This window comes from Pelodiscus sinensis, chromosome 8 (assembly GCF_049634645.1).
Source record: "Pelodiscus sinensis isolate JC-2024 chromosome 8, ASM4963464v1, whole genome shotgun sequence".
Taxonomy (NCBI): Eukaryota; Metazoa; Chordata; order Testudines; family Trionychidae; genus Pelodiscus; species Pelodiscus sinensis.
In genome coordinates, this window is record NC_134718.1 from 69,883,368 (window position 1) to 69,908,768 (window position 25,401).

Consider the following 25,401-nt stretch of genomic DNA (forward strand, 5'->3'; position numbering starts at 1 on the left):
GTTTCACGAGGCTTACCTGTGTCGATGAAGAAAGGCTTCTTTGTCGGGGCATCGCGTCCAGACTCCCCCGATCTGCCGACAAACAGCTGATCGGCAGATCGGGGCAGCCATTTAAATTTAAATGAAGCCGCGATTATTTTAATCGCGGCTTCATTTCCCTCTTCCGATCTGGCTAATCTACATGCCTCCGTCGAAGGAGGCATGTAGTCTAGACACACCCCAAATGACAGGCTGCCTCAGGGAAGAGTGATGGAAATGTAGCCATGTTAGTCTGGTGTAGCTGAAACAAAAAACAGGACTATGTAGCACTTTAAAGACTAACAAGATGGTTTATTAGGCGATGAGCTTTTGTGGGCCAGACCCACTTCCTCAGATCAAATAGTGGAAGAAAATTGGCACAACCATATATACTAAAGGATACAATCAAAAAAATGAACACGTATGAAAAGGACAAATCAAATTTCAGAACAGAAGGGGGATGAGGAGGGGAGGTAAATGTCTGTGAGCTAGTGATATTAGAGGTGATAATTGGGGAAGCTATCTTTATAATGGGTAAGGTAATTAATGTCTTTGTTTAGACCTAGGTGTAAAGTGTCAAATTTAAGCATGAATGACAGTTCAGAGGATTCTCTTTCAAGTCTGGTATTAAAAGGTCTTTGAAGCAGGATGCAGGTAATCAAGTCATTGAGACAATGCCCTTTCTGGTTGAAACAGCAAGAAACTGTTTTTTCTTTGTGATCCTGTCTAATATCTGTTTTGTGGGCATTGGGAAGAGAGCACTCACCTCCTCTTCGTTTAAAGGGATTTCGTGGGATGTGGGATGCAGGGAGTCTTATCCTTTTGAAAGTGTGTGCACTTCTAATGCATAGGAATGAAGTTAAATGTAGGGCCCGTTGCCACTGATGAGAAAATATTAAACATAAACTAGTGGCATGGCGTCGGGAAGGAAAGCAAATCAGTGCAGCTAACCGCAGGGTGGATCTGAAATGTGAGGCTCGAGACGCTGTTAATATGCTAGGAAGATGTAGCATATAGAGATGGAAATCAGTATGAGGTAAAAGATGCCATTAAACTATCGGAAAGAAAATGGGGATAGAGAGGCAGCGGAGGGGAAAACTACCTATGTCTCTCCGCTGGATGTGTGAGATGCAAAATATCACCATAAAGCGACGTGTGAGGATGGTGCTGTAGTAGCTGTGACACTGAACTAGGATACGGGAGACTGGAGATTTAGTCCTTGACCTGCTGTGTGGCTTTGGGCATGTCACTCATCTCTCTGACTCGGTTTCCCCTCACAGCATTTGTCTGTCTTCCCGAATTAGATTGAAAAAGCTGTTAGGCAGGGTGTCTATGCGGCACCTGGTATAACGGGGTGCAAATCTCAACTGGGAGAGCTATGTGCTAATTACATAAAAGTCTGAAGCTGCAAATACGAACCCAGAAAAAGTAGGAAATGCCAGAAGTCAGGTTGCCCCTTGCATGTGTGCACTATGCTTAGCACGAGGTAAATAACTGCTTTTATTTTATTTTATTTTATTTTATTTTATTTTATTTTGGTTTGGCCAGAAAAACCAATAGCTCCGAGAAAAAAAATCATTTGGTTTGATTCTGAAAATGCTGAGTTTGTCAGCAAATTAGAAAAGAGGGGACAAAACATTTCAGTCTCCTCCGCTTTGGAAAAACACTGGCCTTTATAAGGTTTAAGCCAGTGCTACCCACATCTTTTGAATGCGTCCGCTATTTCGAAATATAGCGGACACACCATTTCACCATCCCTGTAAACCTCATTTACGAGGAATAAGAGATGGCTCAAAATAGTGCTTTATTGTTTAGACAGTGCCAAATTTCAAAATAGCCTACTTTTAAATAGACTCAAAATCAGCTACAATTGCGTGTCTTCTTTCGAGTTTCGGACACTGTATAGACACACCGTAAGGCGCTGTCGATGGAGCCATGTAAAGTAGTGTACCCGAATAGTCAATGAAGTGGGGATTTAAATAATCCCCACTTCATTAAAATAAAAATGGCTGCCGCGCTGTGCCCACAATCAGCTGATCCGGCACAGCGCGGCAGTCTCGACACGGATCAGTCAACAAGGGAAGCCTTTGTCGACCACTCCTGTAAACCTCATTTCACACATTTCACCGATCATTGACTATGTCGGGTAAACTACTTTCCATGGCTCCATCGATGGAGCCATGTAGTCTAGAAACACCGTAAGGGTATGTCTACACTAGCCCCCTAGTTCGAACTAGGGATGCTAATGAAGGCATTCGAAGTTGCAAATCAAGCCCGGTATTTAAATATCTCGGGCTTTAGTTGCATCTTCCCGTCGGGCCGCCATTTTTAAATCCTCTTAGTTCGAACTAACTGCCCGCTGCTACACGCGGCAGTCTAAAGTTAATCCGAACTAAATCCTTAGTTTGGATTAACTTTAGACTGCCCCATGTAGCTGCCGGCGGTTAGTTCGAACTAAGGGGATTTAAAAATGGCGGCCGGATGGGAAGATGCAAATAAAGCCCGGGATATTTAAATCCTGGGCTTGATTTGCAACTTCGAATGCCTACTTTAGCCTCCCTAGTTTGAACGAGGAGGCTAGTGTAGACATACCCTTTGAGACTAACCAAAAATATAGAATCAGGAGCTTTCGTGGGTAAGACCCACTCCATCAGATGAATTGGAGAAGGAATAATGGAAACCAAGAGATATATATAAGAGCAGAAGAAGTACTTGTCAATTATAAGGATGTGTTAAGGATGCTAATTAAGTGGCCGGGATATGTCCCATACATGGCTTTTGATGTGGAAATGCGGATGTTAAAGGCGGGAGAAATTCGCTTTGTAATGTACCAACCAGTTAATGTCTTTGTTCAAGCCCAGGGTAACAGTGTCCAATCTGTAGATGGATTCCAGTTCTGCAGACTCTTGCTGCAATTGATTAGGCCACTTGCCTGCGACATAGAAGACCGGGCTTGAATCCCCACTCTGAAAAGGTGCTGGAGTATGAGTCAAATCCTTCACAAGTGGCAGCTCCCACCCCCAGCCTCTTCGAGAGTGGATTATTCTCGGTCTCTCTTGCTGAAGTTGCTGCCAGTTGAATAAATATTCAGTGGGGCGAAGAGAGGGGATGCGAGCAATTCTAGAGCATGGGGATCAAGACACTCGCCTGCAAGATAGGAGATACCGTTTCAATTATCCCCTCTGCCTGAGTCAGAGGAGCATTAAAATTTAATCTGGTCTCATCTCATGCAGAGAAAGTAACAACACCTCTGTGTGCAGGTTGTGCTGTGAAGGCTTTGGTTATGCGTTCGCCTGGCTCGCCTATGCCAGGATATTGGCTGGAGATCCACATTTCAAGAAAGATGTGGAGAAATTGGAGAGGGTCCAGAGAAGAGCAACAAAAATGGCTTAAGGTCTGAAAAATATGAGGGAACACTGAAAGAACTGGGCTTGTTTAGTTTAGAAAAGAGAAGACTGAGAGGGGACATGATAGTAGTTTTTACGTACTTAAAAGGGTGTTACAAGGAGGAGGGAGAAAAAAATTTCTCCTTCATCTCTGATGATAGGACAAAAAGCAATGGACTTAAACTGCAGCAAGGGAGGTTTAAGTTGGACATTAGGAAAAACTTCCTATCTGTCAGGGTGGTTAAACACTGGAATAAATAGCCTAGGGAGGTTGTGAAATCACAATCTCTGGAGATATTTAAGAGCAGATTGGATAGACATCTGTCAGGGATGATCTAGATGGTGCTTGGTCCTGCCATGAGGGCAGGGGACCAGAGTTGATGACCTCTTGAGATCCCTTCCAGCTCTAGTTTCTATGATTCTACTCCTTCTGTGCCAAGCAGGGGCCAGTCCAATGCACTCCAGGTGCACTGAAACCTTGTCATTGCAATATACCTTTACTATCCTCATGGACACAAGTAACGGCAAGCGCAGAGGCAGTCCTAGCAGCCAAAGCTGCAGTAATGTTTTATGCCCCATGACACGAGGGTCTAGTGAAGACCTATTCCACTTCTTCACTAAAGCAATACCAACAGCAGTGCAAATGTGTGCGTATACAAGTCTCAACGATGTCCTGGTAGCACCCTCAGAGCGGGTGTCCAGTCAGTTTACAGTTTGTGGCTCATTCAGTGCTTGGGGTTGAGCCTACCAGCCAGTGAGCCGGTTACAAAGGCTGGCTTCGTGAGGTGGAGACTTTCAGCTGTGGTGTAAGCACACATACCTTCCTGGATTTGCCCCTCGGGGCGAGAGTTTGAAGCTGATGCTCATTCAAGCCAAGGAGAAGCTGCTCTTGAGTTAAGTCAGCTTTAAATCAAGTCCGGCGTTGGGTCTTGATGTCCACAAGGAACGGGCACACAACTTCAGAGGAGTGAAGTTCTGGAACAGGAACAGCCTTCCAAGCGAAGTAGTGGAGGCAAAAGACCTACCTGGCTTCAAGATTAATATGGGTTTATGAAGGGGATGGTTTGATGAGATAACATGATCTTGGCAATGAATTGACCTTTCACTATCAGTGGTAAATAGGCCAATGGTGGGAAGATAGGAGTTACTATAGAGAACTTTTTTCTGGGTGTCTGGTTGGTGAGTCTTGCCCACATGCTCAGGGTTTAGCTGATCGCCATATTTGGGGTTGAGAAGGAATTTTCCTCCAGGGTAGATTGGCAGAGGCCCTGGAGGTTTTTCGCCTTCCTCTGTAGCATGGGGCCCGGGTCACTTGCAGGAGGATTCTCTGCTTCTTGGGGTCTTTAAACCATCGTTTGAGGACTTCAGTATCTGAGATATAGGTGAGCAGTGGGTGGGTGAGATTCTGTGGCCTGCACTGTGCAGGGGGTCAGACTAGATGATCATAATGGTCCCTTCTGACCTTGAAGTATATGGCTGTGTCTACATTGGCACCCTTTTCCGGAAAAGGGATGCTAATGAGACACTTCGGAATTGCAAATGCCCCGGGGATTTAAATTTTCGCCACGGCATTTGCATGAACATGGCTGCCACTTTTTTCCAGCTCGGGGTTTTGCCGGAGAAAAGCGCCAGTCTAGACAGGGATCTTTCGGAAAATAAAGCCTTTTCCGGAAGATCCTTTATTCCTGATTTTAAGTAGGAATAAGGGATCTTCCGGAAAAGGCTTTATTTTCTGAAAGATACCTGTCTAGACTGGCGCTTTTCTCCGGCAAAGCCCCGAGCCAGAAAAAAGCGGCAGCCATGTTCATGCAAATGCTGCAGGGAAAATTTAAATCCCCGGGGCATTTGCAATTCCGACTGGTCTCATTAGCATCCCTTTTCCGGAAAAGGGTGCCAATGTAGACACAGCCTATAAGTCTACGAGTCTCCACAGGCAGTAGGGCACCGATAGTCATTGGTCGGTAATGGCTGTAGTCCCTACGGGGTTCCAAACTCCATTCCCAGGTGAGAGGCAAACCCACAGCCAGGCCAGGGCTGCTCCCTCACCCACTAGGCCTCACGCCTCCCACAGAGCCTGCAGTGACCCAGGCCCCAGGCCTCTTGTAGCAGCCTCTCCTCTGAAGGGCCTGGGGTGGATGAACCCCAGAGACATGATTTTACGGATCCTGTCAGAGCTGAAGATCAGTCCGTGTGACAGTACCACACAGCCACGAACCCCCCTGATGCCACATAGTGTTACAAACTCTCTAGGCTCCCAGCCTGCTCCCGATCCAGATTGTCCCAGCCCTCTTCAGCCTTCTCCTGACCTTGCTCCAGCCCTGCCACCTCCCTCCTGGGCCCCAGCCCACTAGGGTGACTCTAGCTTGCTTCCTGCCTCTGACTACTCTCCACGTTTGGTTCATCCATGGACTTGGACTCTGGTTCTGACCCACGGTTTGTGTGCAGATCCCGGTTTCCATGCTGCCCTCTGCCTGGGCCTCACCCCACATCTGGCTTCCGCCACCAGCCATGACCACCTAAAACCCAGCGCCTATCACTTGTCCCCATCTAATCTTCCAAGCACAGCATCTTTTGGCAGCTGAATGCCGCCAGGAGCGACCATTTGGTGGGGCCCTGAGCATTGCTTCTGGGTCAGCCAATAAACCCTCTATTCATCACATAGCTGCCGAATGTCGGGGACTCATTGAGTTGGAAAACGTTAGCTTTTGAGCGTGATTGTGTATTACCGTAATTTAGCATATATAACCCGCACATGTGTATTACCCGCACCTGTGCATAACCCACAGTTTTTTCTCATAGACTTTAAGGTCAGAATGGACCATTATGATCATCTAGTCTGACCCCCTGCACAGTGCAGGTCACACAATCTCACCCACCTCTCCTAGAATAATCCTCTCACCTATATCTCAAATATAAATAAAGGTTGTAACATATACCTTCAAATACTTTGAAGACCCCAAGATGCAGAGTATCCTCCAGCTGTGATCTGTACCCCATGCTACAGAGGAAGGCAAAAAACCTCCAGGGTCTCTGCCAATCTACCCTGGAGGAAAATTCCTTCCCGACCCCAGATATGGCGATCAGCTAAACCCTGAGCATGTGGGCAAAACTCACCAGCCAGGCACCCAGAAAGTTCTTCATAGTAACTCCTATCATCCCTCCATTGACCTATTTCCTGATTGTGTTAAAAAAGTCTTACATAACCCGCGCACATGTATAGCCCGCAGAAGATGAACAGCACCTGTAATGAAGCGTTAATTAACCGCAGGTGATGACGCTGAGCAGTAAGTATGTTACAACCTTTATTGCTGGTATATAACCTCTTAGAACCACACCATCAGTTCCCACATCGACGTCTGCTGGCCAACGGCTTCCCAACGAATGGGAAAATCAAATGGATGATTTTAAAACTTTTGAGGAGGATGCTGCAGGCGCTGATTCTAGTAATCAGAATGAATGAACTTATGTATTTTATGACAATGTGAGGATGGCTTTTTTTTAAACGGTTTTAACATATATTTATTCTTTTACTAGTTGCACAGTAAAGTTCTAACTTTTAATACATTTTAATGTATTTTAACATCACTGCCTCTATTATTTAATTAAAATATGCTGCTTTTATCAAGTAAGAGCCAGTCTCGTCTTCCTGTACTTTCAGTAAAAAAAAATCTGTATAACACAGGGACGAGTATAGCCCGCAAGGAGGGGTGGTTATAAAACTTTGCATAACTTGCGGGTTATATACACTAAAACATGGTATTTCTCGCTGAGAGAGGAGACGACCAGTTCATGTGCCCGGCCTCTGTGGGGGAATAATAAGGGTGTAATTGGGCTGTTTGTGCTTTAAGCCTGCTGGGTTTCTCTTGGGTCAAAGACCTCAGAACACCACACAAGCAAGTGAATCTCACATTTAATCACAGACCCTGGCCCAACAGTCGAGAGGCTCTCTAATGGACAGCTGTGTGGGGCAGGGGGATTCTAGGGTCAGTAGTGAATGCCCTAGTTCAATCGGCTCAAGCTTTATGGCCAGGTTTTCCAAAATGGCCACTGATTCAGTCTGCCTCTGTGTATTGGCCCATCCTGTCATGCCTGGATCCTGATTTTTCACCCACTACTCTCCTGGAAGTCGGGGGAGGGATGCTCAGTGCCTCTCAAATTCAGCCCCAAGATGGCTCCGGTTGGGGACCCCCAAAACAATGGACACTTCTAAGCTAATTCTAGCTGAACTCACTGCCCTTCCCACTGCTGGCAGGGGAGTGACACTGGAAACAACCTGGTTGCGGATCTCCTCACCTGAGGAGGCCTATAAATTGCCTATAGATTCCCCAGACCACATCAGGTAGAGAAGTTACCCTCCAGTCCTCTCCCTCCACGAAGAGCCTGCCACAGAAACCCAAGGTCTGCAGGCTCTGTTAGGGGCTCAGCCATATCCATGGCCTATAAATGCTTATATTTATCTACCAGGGCAAATTCTCATGCTAGGCAGCAGTATTCCTCATGTACAGACATGACTTCATTTTACTTTCGAGTATACTCTTGACTCCCTGAAATGCTTTTGAGCCCTTCAGGGGCTCCGACTATTGGCAACCATGATGTGCTTCTCTCCACTCTGACCCAATACCGTCTCCAGCAGAAGTTCCCAAAGTGAGATCTCTGGGGCTTTGCTGGGGGTTACGCAGGTGGGGAGGGGGATGGTGAGTTAGAGCAGAGAAATCCCCTTGTGGTTGTCCCCCGGTGTGCTGATCAACCAACTGAGCCTACTTTCCTGCTCACTGGGGCTCCCCACCACCCTATCCTGATGGGTCAGAAGCTCTGGTCTCCCCCAGCCAACGCACAAAGTTGAACTAGCTCAAGTCTGGGAGGACTCATCCAGAAAGCTGAGCATCCAGGAAACCAACTCCCAAAATGGACCCAAACCCCAAATAAATCCATCTTACTCTGGCTACGTCTAGACTGCAGGCTTCTTGTGCAAGAAGCTTTTTGTGGAAGAGATCTTCCACAAAAATGTCTTGCCCAAAAGCGTCCACAGTGCAAAAGCGCATTGGAAAAGCAATGTGCTTTTGCGCAAGAGAGCATTCAAGACCGCAAGGACACTCTCTTGCAAGAAGCTTTGATTGCCATTAACAGAATGGTCACCAGACTGTTTTTGCGCAAAAAAACCCGTTTCCCATCCACACACACCTTTTTGTGTAATAGCTCTTGCTCAAAAAGGAGTTATTCCTTGTAGAAAGAGGAATACCTGTACCGCAAAAACCCCTCTGTTCTGTCGATGTACTGTAAATTTTCTTGTGCAAAAACACACTTATGGTGTGGACGCTCCATGAGTTTTTGCGCAAAAATAGTTGTTTTTGCACAAAAATGCTGCAGTGTAGACATACCCTCTGGCTGTGTCTAGACCGGCAAGTTTTTCTGCAAAATCAAGTGATTTTGCGGAAAAACTTGCCAGCTGTCTACACTGGCCGCTTGAATTTCCGGAAAAGCACTGACGATCTCATGTAAAATCATCAGTGCTTTTCCGGAAAAACTATGCTGCTCCAGTTCAGGCAAAAGTCTTTTTCTGAAAGACTTTTGCGCAAAAGGGCCAGTGTAGACAGCATAGAACTGTTTTCCGCAAAAAAGCCCCGATCGCGAAAATGGCGATCGGGGCTTTTTTGTGGAAAACCGCGTCTAGATTGGCCATGAACGCTTTTCCTCAAAAAGTGCTTTTGCGGAAAAGCATCCTGCCAATCTAGACGTGCTTTTCCAAAAATGGTTTTAACGGAAAAGTTTTCCGTTAAAAGCATTTCCGGAAAATCATGCCAGTGTAGACGTAGCCTCTGTGTAAAAGCTTTGCAAAGAGAAAGCTCATAAGGTCAGCTCAGCCCTCTTTACCAATGAAAGTGAAAGGCCGCTCACCCCAAGTAAAAAGTATTTACACTGGACTTGATAATAAACAATAGGTTTGTATGACATACCAAAAGCAGGATATAAGTGGTTGCAAATGAAAACAAGTCAAATTCCCTTTAACTACTAATGGCAAGACCTGTGAGTAAGGGAGTCAGAACGAAATTCTTTGCCCAAGGACGTAGCAAATTATGAGCAGAATCTAGATGCTGCTGTGAGCACTAGACTGCACTTCCTCTGATTTTTCCTCCGCAAAAGAGATAGCGTAGCATTGAGGCAACTTGGGTACTAAAACGAAATGGCCTAAGGATATGGGTTATTGGGGTTTTTTTTGCCATGTTTTTGGAAAGAAACCCGTTGCTTTAAATTTCACCCGATAATCAAGATCTCGGTTCTCCCTCAAAAATGTGTATTGGGAGCAGTCCCTTCGATTTTTCAGACAAAAAGAAAAAGGAAACCTGTTCAACAATAAAGTATGCAAACTGGGAGAGTAGAAGAGCCTATTTCATAGATTGCTATCGGAAAAGCCTTTTCTTAGATACCAGGCTGAGATGTGCCTCTCTTCTCCCTCCGCCTGCCCCCGCCTCCCCCTGCTCCCACTACAATGGCGTGAAATACTGCAGTGTAGAAACTGAAAGCTTGCCGATGAGGATGGAAGAGATTTAAGAGCCATTAAATCATTACACTAATGCATCCTGCGAGCGGCTCTCGGGCAACACATATACTACCAGAGGCAAGAGAAAGGGAAAGCCGCTTGAATGAAGTGAAGTTAAAGTAAGATATGTACCTTGGTGCTAGCAGCAATATAAGACACTGGAAATAAGAGGCGGCGAGGGATCGTGTGGCTCTAGGGAATATGGAGTCTTTTTCCTGTGGGGGCCAGAATCCATCTGATTTCAGCTATATAAAGCCCAAATGACGGCACTGAGTCGAGCCATTACACCAGCCCTCGGGCAGAGGAATTGTTCTCCAAATCAGAGCCTCACCGGGTTCAAATCAGCATATCTGTACTGAAATCAACAACGTTCCGCCGATTTACACCAACTCACGGATCTGTCCCTGGATGGGCATGTTATTTCCTAAAAGTCTTTACACTCTTAGGCTGTGTCTAGACTACATGCCTCTGTCTATGGAGGCATGTAGATGAGGGTTGTAGGCAAAGGGAAATGAAGCTGCGATTTAAATAATCGCGGCTTCGTTTAAATTTACTCAGCTGCCGCGCTGAGCCGGCAAACAGCTGATCAGCTGTTTGTCGGCTCAGCGCGGAAGCCATGTAAATTTAAATGAAGGCATTATTTAAATCGTGGCTTCATTTCCCTTTGCCAAACAAACAAATCTACATGGCTCCATCGACGGAGCCATGTAGTTTAGACGTACCCTTACATGTGTTTAGCATCCACTAATTTGGTGGAAGCAAGATTGGGGGGAAGGCGGTTGCCTTCCTCTACAGCATCGGGTATGGGACACGGGCAGATGTAAACTAGTGTACTGGTGGATTCTTTGTAGCAGGAAGTCTTTAAACCATGCGTGGTGCTGTTCAGTAACTCAATCAGAGGTTGTGGGGGGGGGGTCTATTACAGGAGGGGACAGGAGATGTTCTGTGGCCTGCCATGCACAGGAGGTCAGAGTAGATGACTACAATGTTCCTTTTGGCCATAAAGTCTGAGTCTGTATGTCTATGAATCATCCCTAGTGGCCCCCTTGTCAGATTTACCCGCGATGTCCGTGAGCCACTGGATTACGGACCTCAACCCACTTTCTCCTTGCTATGGTCCCGCGTGTCAGAAAGGACGCACAGGGGTGGTTGTAGGTGGCTTGTCTCCTCCAAGGGGTTCTAGCAGCTGGCAACTTTCAACAGGAGAAGATTCCTGTCCACTTAACCTGGCCCATTTTCCCACCCGGTTGGATACTGCAGCATAGTCATCCTGCCGGGAGTTTCTGAGACAAGGACAATGACTTCCCTGTCTCCTCTGACGCTGGTTCAGAAATTCCTTGCTGTAGGCTAGGGCATAAAGTGTCTGCTCATTTCCCACATGAGCCGTGAACTTTGCCCGCCCACTTCTGTTTGGTTCTCTCAGTCCACCCACACTTGGGCAGTAGCTTTTTACTATGTTTATTCATGGCCTGCCTTCATGCCAACGGAGCCTGTTCCATGCCCATCGCCCATTGGGACTCAGCAAAGACGTGAAGTAACACAATGTAAGCACAGAAGAATTCAAATATTCTCCACACAATTAGTCATCATTCCTGCCTCCTGCTGCATTTTATTTACATAACATTGTTTTTTTTCCCTTTTCCTTCCCCTGGTACTTTTTCATCCTTAACCATTTAATGTTTGCCACTCATGGCTTGAACTGGGTTTTCATTAGTCCTGGTTACTATTTCTCCAAGACACTGAAGAGTGTTAAAAGCAATAGGCTTAGTCACACTTATCGGCGCAACCAGCTGTTGTGATTTTATCAGGAATCTCGTGATATTTTTCTTGTTTTTTTCCCCTTCAATCTCCATCTTCTGGATTCATATAATTATAAGAACCTATGCTTTTGGGGTTCTTTTAATAATGTAAGGGTATGTCTAGACTACATGGTTCCATCAACGGAGCCATGTAGATGAGGTTTCTAGACATAGGGAAATGAAGCGGTGATTTAAATAATGGCTGCTTCATTTACATCAAAATGGCTAACACACTGTGCCAATCAGCTGTTTGTTGGCACAGCGCGAGATTCTGGATGCTCTGTGGTTGACATCAGAACCCTTTGTCAACCGCCCCGGTAAACCTCATCCCATGAGGCATAACGGGGCGGTCGACAAAGGCTTCTGATATCGACTGCCGAGTGTCCAGACTACCACTCTGTGCCGACAAACAGCTGATCGGCAAAGCGTGGCAGCCATTTTGATATAAATGAAGCGGCGATTATTTAAATTGCCGCTTCATTTTGCTATGTCTACAACCCTCATCTATGTGGCTCCGTCGATGGAGCCATGTAGTATAGACATATACTTAGTGTCTAGTCTTTATAGTTGACCCCTAATGGCTCAAAGCCACAGAAAAAGAAAAAGAATCCTCACATTATATATAGTGTGTGTGTGTGTGTGTGTATGCAAGAGAGAGAGATCTAGACAGTGCTTGGTCCTGCCATGAGGGCAGGGGACTGGATTTGATGATCTCTTGAAGTCCCTTCCAGTTCTATGATTCTATATCAGGACTCTTGATATTTGACCATAGCATGAGTTTCACATGCTACCGGCCCCCACTGCTGGAAAGCTGTCAGAACTTCCCAGTAACCAGGTAGCTATAAAATACCTCTCTGCCTGGAACTGGTTGAAAGGAGATGCATGGAGATGTGCTTTAAAAGCAGATGCAGAGAGACAGCTTTAGTCTGGTGCTAATCCATTTAACAGGGATTTTATGGAATTTTTAAATATTGATATGAGACATCTCCTCACCTCCTTGAGCTAGCTTATGTCAGCAGATGCCAAATACCTTGTTAGACATGCGATTACTCATAAGGAATGTGTAATTCCATTCCTCTGGAAAAACCCCATAAGGCAGGTTGCATGACAAAATGGGGTTTTGATTTCACCCCTTCTCTGCCTCTTGCCCCTCCAAAGTGCGTAGGAAAATTTGTTTCTTATGCAAATCCCCCTTCCTTTTCCTTGGAACTAGTTTTCCAAATGTGAACACATGTTATGGTCCATCGCAAGGGAGAGGGGACAGCATCAGTGTCATGCTTGCCAAAGATAAATTATTAGAGGGCTCATAAAAATATCTTCTTTCTTTCTTTCTTTCTTTCTTTCTTTCTTTCTTTCTTTCTTTCTTTCTTTCTTTCTTTCTTTCTTTCTTTCTTTCTTTCTTTCTTTCTTTCTTTCTTTCTTTCTTTGAAATACACTGGAATGCAAGCTTTACCCCTTTATTGTATGTTTACCTTTCAGTGTGTTAGCATCACGCTGGCCCTGATTGGAGGTAGGCATGCCATGTGACTATGGTGAGCTATTGCAGAAAGAGCTGCTGTCTACAGTACGGAACAAGAAGCTTCCTTAGATGGAAGGAGAGCCGTATTATCCCTAAAACAGCTTCATCTTCCTCTCTGCTTCACTCTACTGTTTTCACTGAGCTCCTTCCACAGCCATCTTCCCACCTGGCTTTCTTCTACACCCGAAAAGCAACAGCAAACACCTCTGTAGAAGAGAATTCATTGCGCACCAAAGGGGGCGACAGGAAAGTCCTGTCCCCTCCCAATCATTTCCAAGTTTGAAGCAGACCTGAGCAGGCATCCTGACAGGGGGCGAAAGGGGGCAAATGCGTCACGACCTGTTGATTCCAAAGGGTATGGGGCTCTGGCCCAGCAGTGGTGGTGGATGGAGCTACGGGTGCCTTAGAATCACCATGGGTGGGCTGCTTTGAGGACCAGGAGGGGGTCAGCGCTGGGCTGTCTGGGCTGCCCCAACCCTGCCTCTTCCCTTGATGCCCCACCCCTTTCAAGTGAGTGGAGTCGTCCTCTCCCCCTACACTGGCCAGGGGCCGGCAATCCTGTCAGTTCTCCTTGACCTGAACTAAACCCTTTGGGCAGGTTCAAAATCATTTTGCTTTACTTTTCTCCTGTTCGTTTTTCGTCATTCTACACTTCCAGGTTTGGGCTGGATGCAGTACTGGTGAAATGCCACAATGAAAGGCCGTTCTCAGGCAATGTCAACATTGTTTCTGGTAACCAAATGCATCTGAGGAAAGTCTTGGAACCGCAACCCTCTGGCTAAGGCACAACCCACTGCACACAAACTTCCCAGTCTGGAATCAATATCTGTGACTGCAGACACCTGTGATATTATTACAGTTTCTATTGATTTTACTGTAGACATACCCAGGTTTCCCAGTCATGGACCCCCCTTGTGCTACGTGCTGTACGAACAAACAAAAGGGCCCCTGCCCTAAAGACCTTACAATTTAAGTTTGAGACAGGAGGCAACCGATGGTTACAGAGAGAGCACAGAAAAACAATAGGTCAGCCTGCCAGGTTACGGTCTCCAAAACTTGCAGCCTAACCCCTGGATATGGGATTAAACATCTGTGAATGAGAATCCACCATCAGAGGAGGGCAATTAGTGCGCTCTTGCCTGGGGGCATGGTGGCGTTCATGTGTAATGTTGGGGTGGGCCATGTGTCTTGGATGTGGTCTGGAGAATGGAACATGTCTTGGCTTGTCACAGGAAAATTAAAATGCTCCGGCTTTTTAATAAATACAGCATCCTCTGTGCTGTCAGTTCTCTGTGCTGCGGCGAGAGGTCTCGCCGGATGCCTTAATTAAAGACTGCACAGGCAGAAGTCAGTAGTCCGACCCCGCCGCATGCTCCACTTCATTAACCCAGGCTGAAGAGCAGCGACGAACACGCAGCAACAAAACAAAAAGGGGGCCAGTGTTCTGAATTATCCAGGGCCCTGCCTCTCCATCCCTGCCACAATCCAGGGCACTTTTTGGGCCCCCGGGAGAGGCCTCAGAACAAAACAACGAGCCTGGACGTCCACACGCGCCAGGCTCGGAAAGTTGGCAGGAATTAAAATTCTCATAGAAGCTTCTGCTTTGGCTCTAGAGGAGTGGAACATCAAGGTAAGGTTTTGTTTTGATGAGGTGAGTGCAAAGCTGAGCCTCCCACATGCAAACAGCCGAGAGAACAGTACGGAAACCAGGTGTTAACTTATTGAAGCAATATTGTAATGCAGGCTCCGAGGACTATGCAAGAGGCATACGGCTGTGCCTCCCTCAGTCATGCTGAATACACAGCACTGCCTCCTATTTACGGCAAAACTCCATCTTCTTCTCTGTCTCGCTCCTCCTTCTACCACAGACACTGGGGTTTTTTTTGGGGGGAAGGGATTATTTGGTTGATTATTTCTGTTCAGCATGGTTGATGGGGATGAGGGATGTCAGAGTGTAGCCATTTAAATGGGTAACTGATAAGCCCGAGCTTATCAGATACCTAAATGGTTTCGCGTGTCTCCCAGGCCATCTCCTGGGAAGACAATTACTGCCTCTATACCAGAATCAGCAACATGGGGCAGCAGCCGGCTCCCCAGGAGCAGAGCAACAGGTAGGAGCCAGCACGGGGCATGAAAGCCAGCTCCAAGGGAGCCACCTGCCACTCTGTGCTGCTGCCTCTGATACTGAGGCAGCAGCAGCACGGGGAAGCAACAGGACGCAATACACTCCGGGAGCCATTTTAAAAGCCAGGTCCTGGCACACACTAGTTCCCTGGAAGCAGGACTGCAGGGGGGAGCTGGTGCACACCAGGAGCCAATTTTTAAGCTGGCTCCCAGCAGCACCGGCTCCAAGGGAGCTGACTGCCTCCCCCCAGGAACCTCTGAATTTTTCAGTTACATGGTTAGCTAATTACGTGCATTTTAACATGCCTACTGGGGACACAAGAAATTGCCACCTCCCATGTTTCACTAGTACCACAGCTCTGTCGCCATTGCAGTGAGACCAAGGAGACCCAGCATGGGGATCATTTTGTGTGTCTACCAGGCTTTTAATTTGTGATTGTGCTAGTCTGTGTTGAGAGATTGCTGTCTCCTATCAACTAGGAGGGCTTAAAATTCCTCAGGAACACCAGAGGATAGAGGAAGCCAAATTTGTGATATGGCGTGCTTTGGGTTGACTAACTGATTCAGACACAGTTCCCTAACTGCTCCACTGACTTCTTTCCCAGGGAGGAACAGTCCATAAAATTAAACTAATCCCGAGCATTGGACAGGTCAAGCATGCTGCCATAGAGAGCCTTGTATCTAGTCTCTTTTGAGCTGAAAACAAAATTGAAGGAGGAGATATATATTGAACAATGCCTGGAAATTGAGCAAATAGTGGACTTTGCCTAAAACTTCCCAATACGCTTAGGGATAAGGGATGGTCTTCTCCAAAGAAAGATGTGTTCTCAGAATCAGCAGGTCTAATGCATCATGCTTAGGTGATGCGCATTAGAAGGGGGATTCCAGAGCAGATGGAGGGAGGCTGTTCTCAGTGGTGACTGATGACAGAATGAGGAGCAGTGGTCTCAAGGTGCAGTGGGGAAGTCTAGGTTGGATATTAGGAAAAACTAGTTCACTCGGAGGGTGGGGAAGCACTGGAATGGGTTTCCAAGGGAGGTGATGGAGTCTCCATCCCTAGAGCTTCTTAAGTCCCGGCTTGACAAAGCCCTGGATGGGATGATTTAGTTGGGATTGGTTCTGTTTTAGGCAGGGGGTTGGACTCGATGACCTCTGGAGGTCTCTTCCAGCCCTAGGATTCTATGATATATCTCATGTAGATAACAAAATTCCAAAGGCCTTTGAATGTATCAGGTGAGATAATTTAAGATGTTATTTGTTATTAAAGTCTATTTTAAATTGACTTCACCATTGCGGGGGGGCAAGGGCGAGGTTGAACTAGATGATCTCTTGAGGTGCCTTCCAGGCCTACATTTCTGTAATTCTTTGAGGCTAGATTCATACCAATCCAGGATCACAGACCCCAACCACAAGTGTATAGACAAAAAGGCTAAAGCAAAGCTTGGATGCAGAAACGGGAACCTCAAGTAGTGACAGTTACTTTATGCTGTGTTAGGCACTGATGCGGCCGTGGCTGGAATACCATGTCTACTTCCGGTGTTTGCAACTCAGGAAGGTGGCTGACAGATTGGACAAAGTTCAGAGAAAAACCTCAAGTATGATTAAAAGATTAAAAAACATGCTTTATAGTCAATGTTCCCTCTATTTTTTTTCAATACCTGTAAAGAATAAATTTTGTTTTGTGCACTCACCCAAGTGCAGATGAGCACCACAAATAGAAACACATGCTGACGGCTGTGGGAGGCTGTGGAGACTCTAATCAGCTTGGCAACATTTAAATATCTGCTGAGTGTCCACCCAAGTGCTCAGCTTACAGGGAACACGGCTTATCCCAGGGGTTGGGAACTTCCTATGCCAGGTGCATTGATAAACTGAGCTACAGAATCCTGTAGCACTCAATGGCTTCTGTTTGCTCTTCCCAGCCAATGGGAGCTGCGGGAAATAGCACAGGCCAGACCAACACTTCCTGCAGTTCCCATTGGCCAGGAACAAAGGTACGCAAAGTGCCTGGAGTTTCCTCACCCCCGCCTTACAGAGATAGACTCCCGGAGCTCATTCAATTTAGCTTAACCCATTGCCAGTTAAATGGTGACTTGACTGCAGTCTAGAAGTGCCTATGCGGGGAAGGAATACTTAATAAGAGGCTCCTTATTATAGCAGCAAAAAGGATAATCCAGTGGCTAAAGTGGATGCTAGACAAATTCAGCCTGGAAATAAAGTGCACATTTCTAACTACGAGAGTAATTAACTCTTGGAACAATTTTCCAAGGACTGTGGTGGATTTGCCACGATAGGCCATTTTTAAACCCAGATGGGATGTGTTTCTAAGGCTATGTCTAGACTGCAGGCTTCTTTCGAAAGAGGCTCTTTCGAAAGATGCTTTCAAAAGAGCCTCTTTCAAAAGATCGCGTCTAGACTGCAGGCGGATCTTTCGAAAGAGAAATCCGCTTTATCGAAAGAGAGCACCCAGCGAGTCTGGATGCTCTCTTTCGAAGATGGCCTCTTTACATTGAAGAACGCCTTCTTTCGAAAGAGGAACTTTCGAAAGAAGGCGTTCTTCCTCGTGAAATGAGGTTTACCGCCATCGAAAGAAAAGCCGCGTTCTTTCGAAATAATTTCGAAAGAACGAGACTTGAGTCTGGACGCAGGGGAAGTTTTTTCGGGAACAGGCTACTTTTCCCGAAAAAACCCCTGAGTCTGGACACGGCCTAAAAGATCTGCTCTAGGAAGTATTTGGTAGGTGGTTCGAGGCCTTGTGTGAGACTAGATGATCACAGTGGTCCCTTCTGGCCTTGGAATCGATGCAGCCCTATGCTGAGTGCTATACAAACAGGTAGGCAGAGTCTCTGCCCCAGGGAGTTTACAGTGCAGGTGCACAAAGGGCAGAGGGGGAAACTGGAGAAATGACTTGCTCAAGGTAATGCCGAAGGCCAGCGGCAGATCCAGGGATAGGGCGAGGGTTGCCTAGATTCGAAAACAAGAATAGCGTTTCATGAAACATGTCAAGGCTTGGACATGTGTTCCCATTCCAGGGTGGACTGACACCAATACTGTTGACAGTTTTCACCCCCATCTCCCAAAAAACACGAGCAAGAGCCCTGTTCATCCAGTGTAGGCTGGCCAACAGCTCAGTGGTTGGGATACATCCGTGGGAAATCCAGTGTCAGGTCCCTGCTCTGGCTAATTCAGAGTCACTCTGGATCAATGAACATTAAATGACAGACAAACAGACAGTGGAACAGCACCAGAAGGAGAGACAGGCCCACTGATGGAAGGTGGGGGGCTTGGCAATTGCCCTGGAGCGCTGCTCAGTGCAGTTCCAAAGCCTGGGGGAGCCCAGCACTACATCCAGGCAGCACTGAAGGCTAGTTGCCAGAGGCCCCTCCCCTTCCTCCTTAGGCCTCGCCCCTTCCTCCTTAGGCCTCGCCCCTTTCCTCCTGATGCCCCACCCCTTTTGCCAACGCCCTGCCCCATCTAGGAGCACGGAGGCGTCCCCTTACATGCCGTGCTCGGGCGCCCTCAGAAGCTGTTGACTCCCCTGAGGAGAGATTGTGTGAGGGATTCTGAGTCTGCAGCCTGGCCCTCCTGGCTCTCGGTGTACACTCAAGTAGTAAGGAGAGTTGTGGTTTCATAATTCGTCTGTGGCAATGGCAGAATCTCTCCTAATTCCATGCTGGCGTGAACTCGGAGGGAAGAGTGGTAGCACCTGATTCAACAAACCTTTTCCTCCCGCACTAGGGTTGGAGCCTCAGGTGATGTAGCTCCACCTCCGTCCAGGGAGCAATGCTGATTTATACCCCCGGAGATTGTCTCCTTCATTTTTCCATGGTGTCTCCTCTGACCAGGCTTATTTCTGGTTGTCAGAGGAACCACAAGACGCCCACCATCCACGGTTCATGGCTGCAAGTTGTGTAGTGTGCTAGCCCGGTATTATCATGCCACGCAGAAATATTTTACAGCTACCTATCAAATTATATGGGTCTTTATAATATGCTTCATAATAACTAAACTCATGCATGAAAGAGGCATTTAAATTGTTATTACAATATCTACTTCTCATAATCTGCTTTATGGCACCATGTTATGGCATTAGCGGTTAAGAAAGTGTTCACTTTTTTAACGGGACTTACTGTAGAACACATTAGCAACAGCAGTCACTTCCCATTCGGCGGACGGACCGCCCTGGGGCAAGACAGTTGACTAGGGTATTCCACCTAAGCCATAAGTATTAAGGTCAATTCTTCCATGCCAGAGTTGTTGACTTGAGTCCCACGACTTGAACTTGAGTCAGACTTAAGTCGCCTAGGTGACTCGACTTGAGACTCGACTTGGGTTCATTGTTTGTGACTTGAGACTCGACTTGGGAGACTTGCTAATTTTGGTAAATCGATTTGGTGAAAAAATTGTCCGAAAATGCCGCTGTTGTTAGTAACAAACCGCCCACAGTGGCGATCATGGCCCCGCCTCCCAGTTGGACTACTAGTAGTTCACAAGTACGGCAAGTACAATTTATGTTAACAAATGAAAACAGATAGTGATTATTGTTATTTATTGATATTCAGGGCTCGCCGAATCGCAGCAAGTCCCGCTCGCCAGCCGCGCTGTCCGGCAATCTGCGCATGCGTAGAGTGTTCTGCACATGTGCAGATCGCCCGAACCTGGCTCTTCTGGATTGCAATCTACTCACCATGGGCAAGTAGATTGTATAATTTGTCAAGCCCTGTCGATATTGATGGCTTGTACAAAAGTGACTTGACATTTTTTAAATTAAGACTTGAGACTTGGCTTGGGACTTGACTTGAAAGTGATATAGGGACTTGAGACTCGACTTGAGACTTGAACTGAACTGTACTGACTTGAGACTCGACTTAGACTTGACAATGACGACTTGAAGACAACACTGTTCCATGCTACAACAACTGTCAAATGAAAGGGTCGTAGACCCAGTGGACTTCCAGTGATTTTAAATGTTCTTTTATGGGGGAGAGCTTGGACCAAACATTAATAGACGCCTTTCTGTTCTTAGGTCTAAACCTTGCCTTCAAGTTCTGTGGTGAACTGGACAAGAGGTGTGGTGTGTTCCTAACCCTGAGCAGACGTCAAAAGCTCTTGTGGCACTCGACACACAACTGATGTGCTGGGTGTCACAAGAGCTTTTGGTGTCTGCTCAGGGCTAGGAACTGATGTTTTTGTGAGGGAGTGTGATTGGGGATCATGGTTTGGGTCTGTGTTTGTACAGCACCAAGCACAATAAAGTCCTAGTCCTCAGGCATGTAGCCACTACCGCAATACAAACACTTAAAAATAAATAATAATACATCAGCAATGAGCCCGATGCGCAGACCCCTACTTTGAATGCAAGCTTGGAAATGAAGGAGAGCAGAAAATAACCTTAACCCTAACCCTTCTGGCTGGCCGCATTGTGTCTTTTCTAAGGCTTCAAACTGCTTGGACACTAGAGAGAGAAGATTTTTAGAAAGACAGACAGACCGCCCGAGGTCATGCAGCCCTTGCTGTATACCATGCTGCAGGCTATTGCTACTCAAACCTACCTGGAGGAAGCCTGCGATAGAAAGTAGAGCTTCTTTCTTCAAAACAAAAAGTCCCTACCATTGAAATCTGTGATAGCAGTGCAGGGTCTAAGACCCATAGCTTAGCAGTTCCAAAGCCATCCAGCAGTGGGCAGCAGCATGTATGTCTAGCTACATATAGGCATGGGGTAACATGTTTGAGCATGCCTAAGTCACTAGGAATCTCATTAGCCCAGTGGTGCTTAACCTGGGGTACACACACACCCTGGGGGTGCGAGATGCTCTTTCTGAGGGTACAAAACATGCCAGATTTTTATGATGTATCTTAGGTTTAAAGAACTGACCTACTTAAACAATTTTTAATAAGGGGTGCAAGAACATATTTCGAGAACCAAAGGGGTGCAAGCTGCAGTACGGATAAGAACCACTACATTAGACTAACGGTATGCCTACACTTCCAGCTGGAGTGTCCTCCAACTGAAGGAGCCATTCCTGTGCTACTAAGCTAGAAATGTCGCTCCCACAGTTTGAGAACCTACCAAATATCTCATGTGGGACACTCTGCAGGGCGGCTAAGCACCCTTGCTGCTTCGATCGCTGTAACTACTCTGTTCTTTAAAGCATGCTAGTCCACCCAGAGCTAGCGTGGGTATGTCTCCTCAAGCTGGAAGCTACACCTCTCGCTCCCAGTGTAAACGTGATCTTAGGCTCCTAAGTGATGTTGAAAAATTCATCCACATGCTCTCCAGTTGATTAGAATGCTTCCATTCATACAGATATTTCGCTCTTCTTTGAAACATGCTACATTCATTTTAATAGATAAAAGCGCTGGTTCCCTAGGGAAGGGGTGGAATCTCCATCCCTAGAGGTTTTTAAGTCCCGGCTTGACAAAGCCCTGGCTAGGTTGATTTAGTTGGGCTTGGTCCTGCTTTGGGCAGGGGGCTGGACTTGATGACCTCGTACGGTCTCTTCCAGCTCTAGGATTCTAGGATTAAAATCCGTATTTAATATGGGCTAGTCAAGCACATGTATAAACAGGTTTTTAGCCATCATGTGCCTTGCACTCACGTGACAGGGTCAGAACAAAGGTTATAAAAAAGTAGTGGAGGGGAGATCTATAAGCCTCAGACTGAGGAACTCCCTGCTCCTAGAGTAACAGGGAGGGGCTGGTTTAGAAGTAGCAGAGGCAGTCAGGGGCAGTGGAACACCTGAGGCTAACTGACCATCTCTGCAAAGTCAGGGCAGCCTCGGCCAGTTAGGACACCTGGGGGGAATTAAGAAAAACAGTTCAGACTGGCTATAAAACAGGCTTGCCTGCAGTGGCAGGGTGCACACAGCTAGAAGGATGGAGGAGAGCGCCGCTGGGAGTAGAAGGAAAGGAGATCACAATGAGGAGACTGATCCGGAGAGAAGGAAGGGGCTGGGGAAGATGTGGAGAAGTAGCCCAGGGTTCTTGGAGCTGTCTTACAGCAGGGTTATGTCTAGATTACAATCCTCTGTCGCCAGAGGGATGTAAATCAGACATACCGACATTGCAAATGAAGCGGGGATTTCAATCTCCCGTGCTTCATTTGAATAAAAATGGCCGCCCCGTTTCGCCGAGTCAGCAGTTTGTCAGCAAAAAGCGGCTGTCAAGATGGAGATCGGGCGACAAAGAAAGCCTTTGTCGGCCGATCCCTTATGCATCATAAAATGAGGTTTACAGGATTGGCCAACAAATGCTTTCTTTGTCGCCCGATCCTCGTCTTGACAGCCGCTTTTTGCCAACACACTGCTGACTCGGCGAAACGTGGTGGCCATTTTTATTCAAATGAAGCACAGGAGATTTAAATCCCCCCTTCATTTGCAATGTCGGTATGTCTAATTTACATCCCTCTGGCGACAGAGAACTGTAGTCTAGACATACACCACATGTCAGAGATTCATACAGGCAGCTACTATCGCAAGGCCCTGGGCTGGAACCCGGAGTAGAAGGTTCTAGCCCAACACCCACTTCCAAGGGCGGATATAGGGCAGGGCGAGCGGGACGGCCGCCCCGGGCCCCGCGCTTCAAAAAGCCCCACACGTGCAACATGGCGCCACCGCACATGCACCATGACAAAGGGGGGCCCCCAAAATTGTGCTGCCCTGGGCCCCGCAAAATGGTCAACTGCCCCTGCCCACTTCCCCATTTCCACTCAGGGAAAAGGACTGTGGAGTTTATTCTCCATTTTTCCACACGCTGACCAATGATGAATAGAGCTCAACCAATAGCAAATTAAAGCCCTGGGCATGGTGCCTAAAACTGTGAGCCTCTGAGGCAAGCAAAATCCGCCAGGACGCGCAGGACCCACCGAGTTTTTGTAGGAGCTTTGTCACACTCGTTTCCCAAGCACTTTCCCACCATCCTATTCAGACGCCCTTCGCTGCTGGCTTTTCACAATGCTTTTGTTTGTATTTCTTTGAGTGGGCCTTTTACTGAGAGTAAAAGTTATTCCGGAAAGGCCCAGACACCTGAACGAGTTTGTGTGAAACCTTCCCTGACAGAAACCCTCTTTGATTGTACTCAGTGCCCAGTTTCCTAAAGCTTTCAGCCGCGGCGCCTGCAACAGATAAGAACGACAGGCCGCAAGTGCTGTAGTGAAGATTTCCAGAGTGGGACACAAAGACTCGTGCCTCCTGGGTGATTTTTCCAATTCATGGTTTTGAATGGAATGAAACAACCATTGGGAAGGAGCGGGGCGGGGGGAATCCCAAACATCCTCCTTGCTTTATTAGACTCTGAAAGCCAGAGCAACAATAATTAATTAGCAGTAACGACAACACACGGCGGTGATAGTCTGCCAGCACAAAGGGTTTCCTCCAGTGCCCAGATGAGACACATGTTTGAGATGATAAAGCCGAATGTAAGCAGGTTGGAGTGATGGTTGCCCTGTAGGGAGTTGTGACTGGAAGTGGGCTTTCGATTCTGGGGGGAAGGGACACATGCTAAACTGAGCCAAACAAAAAAACATTTGATTTAGGTTGAACAGGATAACTGTATGGGAAATGGATGGATTAGGGAAGAAAATGCACATCCTCTTAAGCTCTTTAAGACCGAGGAACACCAAACAATAATATTTTTTTAATGAGGAACACCAAGAATGTTTTGTTGAGCAAAAAAAAAAAAAAAAACGGGGGAGGGGACAGGGGGGAGTTATTGAGCCCAAAAAACGTCACTTGCCCTTTTAAGGGTGGCCATTTTGAGCTCTGTTGTCTTCTGCGGAACACCGGTGTACTACGGAACTAGGGTTGCCAGGTGTCCGGTATTGACCCAGACAGTCCGGTATTTTCGCCTCCTGGTTGGGGAAAAAAATCAGAAAATACAGGACACCTAAAATATCCGGTATTTTCTGATTTTTTTCCCAACCAGGAGGCGAAAATACCGGACACCTGTCAACCTTAGGACAAACTCGGCAACTGCACCAAGCTCCCGGCCTCCCCCCCTTGGGCCCCTGACACCTCCAGACCCCTGCCCCTGGAACCCGCTGCTTACCTGGTTCCACAGAGAAGCTGCTTTTTGGCTTGATCAATAAAACAAAATGGCCATCAACAAAAAGCCTAAAGACCAAGGGGAATCAATGTCTTCCCAGGGTCTTAGTGCTCAACTTCTCCACTGTTCCTATCCCTTTTCTGACTCTGCAGGCACTCTGAAAGGGGCCATGCTGTTTTAATGCTGTTTTATTATTTAATTTTTTTCTTAATAACTCTTGGAGTCCTTTTCCCTTTTTTTCCTCCCCCCAACAGAATTTTTCCCCATTTTTTGGGGGGGGGGGCGGGGAGGGTGTTTGGTATTTTTGGCTAAACCATCTGGCTAACCTACGTGGAACACAGTTTAAGAAACACTGCTCTAATGTGATCTATGCCATCACTTGCCAGCAATGCCCCTCTGCCACGTATATTGTCCACACGGGACAGTCTCTATATGAAGGATAAATGGACACAAATCAAACATGATAACACACATAAACCTTTAGGGAAACCTGTGTGGTCACTCACTCATGGATTTAAAATTAGCCATTCCTCTACAAAGATATTTCACTAGCCCATTACAGAGAGATTCTGCAGAACTGGAATTTATCTACAGATTTGACACCATCACCCTGGGCTTAAACAAAGCCAATAACTGGTTGGCACAATACAAAGCCAATTTCTTCTGCCATTATCATCTGCATTTCCACATCAAAAGCTATGTATGGGACACATCCATCCCACTTAATTAGCCAATTATTATGTGCCAATTGACAGATACTTCTTCTGCCATTATATATCTCTTGGTTTCTGTTATTTCCACTCCAATTCATCTGATGAAGGGGGTTTTGTTCACAAAAGCTCATGTTTCTATATATTTTAGTTAGTCCCTAAGGGTGCGTCTACACAGCGTTATTTCGGAATAACAGCCGTCATTCCAAACTAACAATGCAAGCATCTATGCAGCAATTCCATTATTTCAAAATAGGTTCGAAAT